This window comes from Xiphophorus hellerii, chromosome 3 (assembly GCF_003331165.1).
Source record: "Xiphophorus hellerii strain 12219 chromosome 3, Xiphophorus_hellerii-4.1, whole genome shotgun sequence".
Classification (NCBI taxonomy): domain Eukaryota; kingdom Metazoa; phylum Chordata; class Actinopteri; order Cyprinodontiformes; family Poeciliidae; genus Xiphophorus; species Xiphophorus hellerii.
Genome location: NC_045674.1, coordinates 15,351,275 through 15,361,585, shown reverse-complemented (window position 1 = coordinate 15,361,585; position 10,311 = coordinate 15,351,275).

Genomic DNA, 10,311 nt, shown 5'->3' with positions numbered 1-10,311 from the left:
TGTAGTCCTATCAACTGCCGTGAAAAGACATTTTAAATCTACACCCAATCATTCACAAAGGCTCGTCTGAGGTTGGCTCAGTAAAAGCTGTCAAATACTCATAAATGCATGTTTGTGCTGTTTAGATGATCCATGCTGTGCCAAGGGCCCGTTCCAATCAGGGACTCAACCCATCAAGTTGGACTCATACTGTCTCTGCAGTCAATTGTTTGAAGAGCGGGACTGATGATGAAGGGAGAGGGAGTCAAGAACGATGAGAAAAAGGATGGATGAGTTGAGTGAAGTGATGAGAGGTGAAATATTAGTCCAAAGCGAAGGGCTTAAATAAGCCAATCGATGCTCTCCAATGGAAATAAATGAGAGTTGGGAAGCAGGGAATAGGCTCAGGCTGAGTGTGGAGAAGGAGAGTTTGACAACCCAGATTAAAAAGATAAGACACTGACAATCAAAGGTGTAAATGGATGGAGCATCAGAGTGTTGAAATATCGACAGATAACGTTAGACTATTATTCTTAATTTATAAATCATAAATTTATGGCAAAGTAAAACAAAAAAATACTGAATGCATCATTAGTTTCTTAGCAATAGTTTAGTAGTTGCATCACCAACTTTCATTTCTCTCATCAAAACAATACACAAGTGTGCAAAATCCATTGTGATTAGACACATGAAATATTACATGTTAAATTTGAATGCCAGATACATAAAACACTTGTCCTCTACATGAAATGCATGTGGTTTAGGAATACTTTGATGGTGTAAAGTGTGAGAGAAATCAGATTACACATTTTATCCATAGTTGCAAGTGAGATTGTAAATGGATATATATCACTTTTCAAGTCATACTGTCCACTCAAAGCACTTTAACAATAGAAGCCTCATTTCCCCTTCAGCTCTCACAAAGTTAGTTACTTGTCTTGAAACTTTGGTATGAGGAAGACTCACAATCTGCTGTTTTTCTGCTTTTTTGTCATTTTTAACAAGTAATTCCCAAACATTGGCTCCACATGTGGAAGATTTTTCCATGCGTTTGACATGTGGAATTCAAGTTATGAATCAATCGCATGCAGGAAAACTTTTCATACAACCTTTCCACAAGTTGTAATTATGACTTCACATTAAATATGTGGGAAAAACATCGCATATGTTTCAATTAGGTACTATGAGATGTAGTAATAGAAAACCTTTTAGTTCACACAGATGCTTTAGATAACATGAAACATATGGCAACAACTCTACATATAAAATGTTTTGCTTTGTTACAGATATATTTTGCCACTTAATGTAAGCGCATGTGGAACCTGTGAGGTTTTTTGCTGTAGTACAAAAGTAATGCAACATGAACCATAGTTTTCTTAGCATAGATGTGTAATCTAAGGGAAATGTCCTGTTGGTATATTATCTTTAATTTAAAAGTGTAGTAACTTTTTGCATCATTTAAAATTGCAATATATCAAACTAATAAATTCAGGTTTGTATCTAAAATCCATTAATAAAATTTTAATATGCAACATGAAAGATGTCAACATAGGAAACCACCTCTGCACCCATCAAGAAGTAAAATATGTGCAACCAAAGAACATATTTACCACAACGGTAAATCTGGCAAAATGTTGCACCTTTGAAGGGTTTTATTTATATGCTCATAATGCACAAACTGTGACTGCCTGCTTTTCTGCCTGGAGACCAGAAACATCAACAACCTTGGAAAATTAAGGGGAAAGAGACCAGCCCGTTCCATTTATTTATATAATTACAGACAAATTGAACTTCTGTAGCAATGAGTAATCTCACTCTGCTAATGAGGAGCCTGATACATGTTCTAAAGTTTGAGCTCGAGCAACTTAGGACTGCTTCATCAATTGCACTTTCTGTTTTTGCTATCTGTGAGACCGAGCAGCTATCCGGAGATCCATCAGATCAACTGGAGCAGTTGATGGGTAAGAGCCACAGTGCTTTGTTAATTGGGAATACAGTATATATTTTGTTCTTCATCAGGTTAGGCAACAGAAAGTGGCTTCTGTGGAGCCTGATGTCAGGACGCCTAAGAGAACAGTTTGGTAATGAGGAAAATCCTCCCTCACTGACAGAGACAGATTTTATTAAAGTGCAAGAGAGCAGACATTTAATTGCAGTCAGCAACCTGCTCTTCACTTTTATCCCCATCTGTGCTTTTTGGTCTATAACTAATAGGCCGAACAGGATGTTCTAAATGTTTTTAAATCATATTCACGTGTAAGATGTATGGCAGAACAGCAACTAGTGTTTCTATGATGTGACGTGCAACAGTCTTAGTCTACTTTTAGAACAACATAAAATGCTAATTTGGTCAGGACACAATTCTTGCAAAGTAGCTTGGACTCAGTTTTTACAACATAATGAAATCTTTTCTTTCAGAAAAAACATCACAAAATGACAAACAGGCAGTGGCATTTGACTTGGAGATAAGACACAGCTGACTCAGGGAGGCTGCAGTCATCTCTGAAGCACACAAGCACCAAGCTTGCATAACTTCTCTCAGCTGACACGTTACAGTTGTCTTCTGAGATGCTTTAAAGATTTAAAACATTGTGATATTAAGATGTGAGGTCAGATACAGATCACCTGGTTATCACTTACCTGCAGTATAAAGCCATTAGAGGTTTTCAGTCCCATTCCTGTAATATGGGATCTTAATCACATCCCTCCTGTGGGTGAGCTGTAGGTGTAAGTACTACAAGCACATTTGAATAAACCGGAATATTTTTGAAATGATAAGTTTTTTCAATAATTTGATTAAAAAAAGGAAAACTCTTGTTTTGTGATATATTTCTTGTTTTTATTCCGGTTCATTTTGATGACACAATCATCTAAATGAACAGAAACACTTTTAAAAACTTCTCAGGATGTAATAAGTCCATATATTTTTAACTCTTTGATATGAATTCCTGATATAAATGAACTTTCAATAAAGCTTACTTCCAGTTTGTTGTATTAACAGTCTGTTTTATGCTGAAAATGCAATTATTTTAAATACGTTTTTTCCTTGATATAATTTTCATCCCTATGCTCATTAAAATTTCTATTGAATCTTGTATTACAGCGTTTTATTGTAAGACAGCTTTGTGACTCGGTGCATCCTCAGTATAAGTAAATGTTGCATAATTTCATCTTAGTCATTTGCCTTTTCAATCAGGGGTGACTTGGTGCAGCGTTCCTTTTGTCAAACAGCCTTGAGTCCCCGCCAGCAGCACAATTAAAGATGTCACAAATCTGTCATGTGACCTTGTTCTCTTCATCATAACAACTGTAGCCATCGTTCAGCAGTGTCAACAGCAATACATTTGGAGGTAAAAAAAAACATGTAGATTTGCTGTTGTTTAGTGTTACAAATCAGGTGAGAGGTGAAGTCCAAGTGATTTGTGATAACTCCAAATCCACGTCACTGATGTGCAGATTTTAAAAAAAGTAAGGGATCAAGAAATAGTGGAGAGCTCTGAAATTAAGGAACATTAATGTTTAGGGCAGGAATTATGAATAAAAAAACAATACAAAACTGAAAGATTGGCCAGTGAGTGTAAGTCTGAGTGGAGCATGGCATCAGACCTCTAAAAAATTGGGATGTTCCTGTCTGACGTCAAAATAAATCCCAAAATTGGAAACGGGAGCTTAAAGCACTCACTTTAATATTTTTGGTTCTTGATGATTAGCAACTAGATGACACTTTGTGAGACACATCCTTAATTGTCATAACATATATTTAGCTTTTTTGTGATATTTTGTGTCGCAAGATGTTGCACCTCTATTTAATACTAAAGTCCTTGCAAAAATATGCACAAACCACTATGCATAACAATGTATTAAAGGATAATGACGTCAAAGCTGCTATGAAATCATTTTTGACTCCTGGCTGTTTGTGTGGCTGCACTGTTGCCTTGCTGCAGAAAGATCCTGAGTTCAGGTCCCAGCTGGCTCCTTCTTGCGTGGGGTCTGTGTGTTCTCCCTGCACATCTGTGGGTTCTCTCCAAATACTCTGGTTACCAAATGCTCAAAGACCTGCAGGCTAGGTTAAGTGGCCTCTTTAAATTGCACTGAAGGACCCTTCAGAGTGCAGGACCACCTCTTGCCTGTTGACTGCTAGAGATGAGCATAGAAAATGAATGAGTGATTTCCTGTTAAATTGGCAAATGTTAAAGATGTTTCTTAGTAGAAATTGGGTGAGGAATAAGCTCTGAAGTAGTTTAATCACAGTCTAGTGTCCAATCTAACTTTCACCCAGAAGGCCTTCTGGGTGAAGGCTTTCTAAGTGGCGCCGAGCTCCATGCTTCATATTTAGGACTTACTTTCAGTACATGGCCACAAACTAAAACAGGATTTCATAAATCTCCAAGTTTGTTGTTGAAGAAATTTATTTCCACTGATGCGGTTTTAACTGCTGATGTCGTTTGAATAATGGAGAAGTGAAGTTTTAATTTAGCAATGATTTGGAATCTGGAATCAGATAACTTCAGCATCAGGTGTACAGCTAAGTTTTTTGTTTTTTTGTTTACTTTGCTTTTACTGTGCAGCACATAAATGGAAGCACTACATTTTGACTGACTAAATATGGAAATAGAAAATCTGTTTTGAGATTTTTTGTCTTTCTTGGGCACTTTTGCCACCCACTGACACAGTGGGATCTTGGATGAAGAGTCATATCACCCATATCAAAACGTGCCTTCATATCCAACATAATGTGCACATGAAGGGAGGCACAGGCAGGAAGTAAAGAGGTTTGGTCATGTGACCTTTCACACTAGATACATGAAATTGATATTGCTTAGAGTAGACACATTATTATTTTATTTTAAAACTTCAATTTGCTGCCAAAAGTCAAAACAATTGCTCTAGACTCTAGAACAATTTTTGCTCAACATATTTAGTATGGATTCAAATATTAAGAAAGAAACCACACGACATACACAGCCGTTGACTACTGCGCGCACTAAATTCCCCGCAGCGCCGATTGGCCACGCAATGTAAAGTGATCCCCTGCAGCAAGTGATGGTCAAGCGGGGCATGTCATCACAACTTTTAACAAGTGTGTCTTCACCTCCGCGGCAGAGGCTCCGCCAAACCACTGAGACCGACTCATCGAACCCCTAGGGTTCGACAGAGCCCAGGTTAAGAACCACTGTTCTAGAGCTTCCAGAAGTTAGGAAAAATGTCTGGCAACAATTGTTGCCGGTGGGATTAAATGGGTTAAGTCACAGAAACAGTAGGAAAAATTATGTTTTATAATATTTATGCTATATTCATTGTTTTCAGTTTTCATCAATATTTTATTATTTACACTTTATTTTAAATCTCTTTAAATTTTAAATTCTCTCTGTTTTGTCTTACTTTGTTTGCTTTTGCTGTCATTTGAATCGTCTTTCTACATTATTATTGTTAGTATTCCAGCCATTTTGCACACCTCCTGGGTAATAACATGCCTTTCTGAGAAAATTTTACAACTTCCAAAATTTTGCCTCTCAGCTGTACACCTCCTGTAATTTATCCGCAATCATAATAACAGGGAAATTGCCTCTGACTTTTGTCATTCCTAGTACGAGTGTAACTGCTGCCTTTGCAGAGATACATTTTTCGAAATATGCGCTGAAAGCATCTGGAGGTATTGAAAAACCTGGACAGGCAGCAGATGTGGTGCTTCAGCTCTCTTAATGGCAACTAAGAGCGTCAAGCCAGACCAGGATTTCATAAATTACAAGTGCAGGAATTCTTGCTTGGACAATGAGGTCATGACTTAAGCGGTTGTTCTTGAAAAACTGCATCATCAGGAAAGCTTGGGAACAAGATTTCCATCCTTTCCTTGGCCTACTGATAAGGCTCTATGTGAAAATCCAAGCTAATCACTGACTGCCCTAACGTGCAGCCCAAAAAGCCGCCCGTTTATCACACAAGGGGGGACCAGTCTTCCCCGCGTGTTGGATTTTCAGGAACAGTTTGTATGAGAGGAAACCCTGCAGCGTCATAAGTCTACTGATAGGCGTTTATTTTCAGACAGCTTACACAAACTCACAACCAGTCCATCAGCACAGCCACATCACTACTGACTCTGGTCTTCATCTGAACCCTTCCAGCACCAAATATTAGCAACCTGACAGCAAAAACGACAATACATCAGATATGAGGGCCTGTGAAACTGTGATTATTATTAGGTTCTGTGTTTGATAGCATTTCAGACACACGCAGAGTCCAATAAACCTGAGTCAATAAGCTTGTATGAGTATGAGCATGTGTGTGTGTGCGTGTGTGTGGGCTTGAGTGCCAAAAAAGTGTGTCGCTCTTTTCATTAAAAGGGCACAGTTGTTTGGAGGCGAGATATTCTGCACTGATTGCTCACCGCTTAAATAGGAGAGCAGACGCATTACCCACAGCTTTCTGCAAGCTCCACCATTTACTCCCCCTCTTCTCCTCCCCACCTCCTCCTCCTCCTCCTCTGTACCTTTCACCCCCTGCAGCTTCCCGCTCTCTGGATTTGATTAGTCCTCTCAGGCAGATGGAGTGCTGTTCGCCAAGCAGAAATCCATCTGCATGTGCAGCAGTCGGCCTCAGACTCTATAGCTTCCCAGCCCCTCGTACAGTCTGAGCCATTAGGATACAAAGGGAGCAGTGTAGGCCAACAATTAGGGCATGTCTGATAGAGCGAGGCCTGGCCAGTGGTCTATTAGGAAGAGCCAGAGAGCTTAACAATGCACTTACTCATCACTTCTCTGACATTTTTCATAAATGCAGTCACTAAATGGTAATTGTTTGGTGAAAGAGAAAAATCTGCCTATGTTTCATTTTTCCTCCTCAGGAAATGAGGGAAACTCATACTGAGATGAAACATTTTTCAAATTTTATGTGAGTAAAATTCACTTCTTAATTGAAAATGTGTTGCAAAATGTGTAAAACTAACATTTAAGAGCTTGGAAGCACAGCGGTACTAGTACTTGTACTGGGTTCATGCTTATTTGCACCGAAATAAACTGATCTTTTATTGCAACAGTGTAATTTCACACTACATAGATCTAGGTACATTCATTGAGTAGGTAAAAATAAATTCATATTCTATGTTTCTTTTCTCAAACTCTCAAATGCCAAGTTGTCACACATGCACCTCATATTTTATAAAGCCCTATTTTGCTAACAGGATAGCGCTCAGGCCATTAAATTTCTGCTAAGAAATTTAGGGCATAGTAAATACAACCACAGACTTGGGGACTTCCATTTATTAAACTTTTAAGAAATTTGACCTGGAAAATGAGCTATATTGTAAGTTGTTCTTTCAATTAAACAAATGTCCAACACTGTGTTTTTTGTTTCTAAATCTACACGACTTTTCATATTGCTTATTCTTAAAATATCACACTACTTTATTTCTTTAAAATATTGTGCTTAATTATTGGCTCTGAAAGGGTTTGTATATCACAGGAATATGAAAAGGTGTCAAATTGTTGGCTCTGGACTTCCTTTTTGTAGAATATCAACCCCAAACATCAGCGCCCTAATCTTTGTAAGCTCGTTTTAAATGGCCTCATATTCGGCACAATCAAATGAGAAAGCTCCAGGCATGGATTTAAATGGTCCAGTGTTCAGCTGAGGTACATATTCTGTCATCATGGAACACAGATAGAAAGAAAACCCCTTTTCTATATTTTCTGCTCTCCATCAGTGCTGCCTTTAATTTGCCTTGAAAATTACACTTCTGTGAATGATACACCTCAGCTGAGCTTGATACACTTGCAAGCTAGAAAACTACTGGGATTTCCTAATTATTGTGACACTAAGTACTAGTAGCAATTATTTACACCTTGGTCTGAAAATGTATGTGCTTAAACACAAAGTTACATGTTCTCAAAATGACTTTGCACATTACTATGTGGTTTAATGAGGCAAAAAAGCTGCCAGAATGTAAAAAAACACTTTTGATACGTTTTGTATGTCGAGCACTGGTGTGAGATCTCTGACTGTACAAACATGAATTAGTGTTCTGGTTCATTTTTTTTAACTTAGACCTTGAAAGGTCCAACTTCTGCTCTGGAAATGACATCCTATCTGATTTGAGCATGTTCTGGTTGCAAGTCAGGATTTGCTTAATGTTGTGCTCCTAATGTTAAATGTTGCCTTTTTCTCTTTAATTTGTTCACTCAAACAATAAAGGATTGTGTTCCTAAATTGAGGTTGTACAGTATGTCTGCCACTGGTTTAATGAGATGCAAACTGTCAAAAGTGTTAATAAATAGTTTATGCCTTTGACTCACTATGTTTTTATCCACAGCAGCTACATTATATGCTGCAGGCTGCATGGAAATCTCTTACTTTAGTGAGTGTTTTTTGTTATATTCGTGACAAAGAACTTAGGAAAATACCACTTTCTGATTCCAAAGAGTTTGCACCATTAGGACGCAACAGGCAGTTTTGAGAATTTCTAGAAAAGGGTCTTTGTTAGTATTTTGTTATTCTAGGTACAAGGCCTAAGAATGTTTTTTCTGCATTTTCATTTATTTCCCCATTTATCTCCAAGTCCTGATCATTTTAATTCAATACTTGATTTAATGGAATCATTGAGGTATAAAATTCCTCCAAATTAAAGAGATAAACTTTCATACCTAAAGAAATGCCAATCAGTCAAGACCAGAAACTTTTGACAATTTACTATAAAAAATGAGAAATGGTTTAAAATGTTTGCACTGTTTTCAATGTTGTGTAATCTATCTTTTTGTAATAAATATTTCATACATTGTGCAAGTTTAAATTAAATCTAGGTTTCATCATCAAAATCTTACTGCTTAAAATGTCCATTTAATTGTGTCATATTGTGTAGTATGTTTTGTATATTTTTAAATATCATTATAAGATTCCCCATTAGCATTCACATTATACTGTATTTCAGAATCTGTATAGAAAAATATTTCACCCTCACAGATATGATTCAATTTTTACCATATTTATTGAAGAAAAATATGACACTGTTAAATCATTATGCTAGCCATTAGTTTAAGATGTGTAATTAATGGACTGCTGTTTCTCTAGGGTAAAAACTGATGCGTCTGGAAGACTTCAACCACAAAACATCATTTTAAATAGGGATTCTGCAACAGTTTTATATTCATGTCAAACATGCTGCCCCGCCAGTACATCTGTATCTTCTCCCAATTCAACATTTCCATGGAGAGAGGGAACATGGAACAAAGCGTTTTTAGAAAGGGGTATAATTAAATGTAGCCAGCGTCTATTTATGTTTTCTTTCATGAAAAGAGCTGAAATACGTCTGGTGCATTTAGATTGCCCTGTTTCATTGTGTTTCCTGTCACACACCCACATCTCCTGAGCTCCCCGTCTGTTACCTCGCTGCTGTCTCACCTGTTCTCAGTTCTCGAGTTATCCCCTGTGAATTTACACCCAGAGAACAACGGTTCTCTGCCAGATCCTCTTAGAAAAAGCATGTGTTGTTTCAGTGACTTTTGGCTACGGCTAGATTTTTCTATTTGCCTCCCAGAGAGCCTCTGTAGAGTTTGCCTTGGTTAAGACAGATCATATTTTACATTCACCTTTCTAACCTGCTCTTTAAGCGACCGGTAGCTAATGGAAGCTGCTGTTTTACACCGATACACTGAGGCCTTAAGAGCAAATACCACAGAGTGAGTTTCCCTCACCAGCTTCACTCAGCATCAGACCACCTTTAATGCTCGCTATCATCTTTATTGTTAAGGCAGGCTTTCATGCTTAAATCAGATAGGATGTGACCTCAGTGTGTACGCTAATAAGAAAGACGCTGTTTAAAAGTTATTTGACTTTGCTGACAGTGAAGAGATGGAGTTAATGTGTTTGGTTTGGTTTTGGGAGCAGGGCCACGCCTCAGTCACACCTCTAATTGTCCAGCAGTCAGTTTATAATTTGTCATAATCTCCAGACCCCACCCTCAGTTGTTCATACCTTCTTACCTATCGATTTCTTCTTGTCCCTACCTCCTCTACATTCCTGACCATTTCGTTCCTCCTATTGTATCCTTTCTTCCTCATTCGTACCTCCTTCAACCCTCTTTCTTCTCTGTCATATCTTCTACTTTCATCCCTCATCTCATCACTCCTCCCTTATTTCCTAATCTTTTTTAGTGTTCCTGCTCCTTCAGCCCTCATCTTTACCTCCTCCAACCTGTCATCATACCTCCTTCATCCCTTATCTACTCTCTCACTCCTAGCTCCTCCACCCCCTCTTGTCCTTCTCCTCTGTCATATACCTTCAACTTTCATCCCTTATCTTCTTTATCACTCATCCTTCATCAATGATCTTTGTTGATGTAAA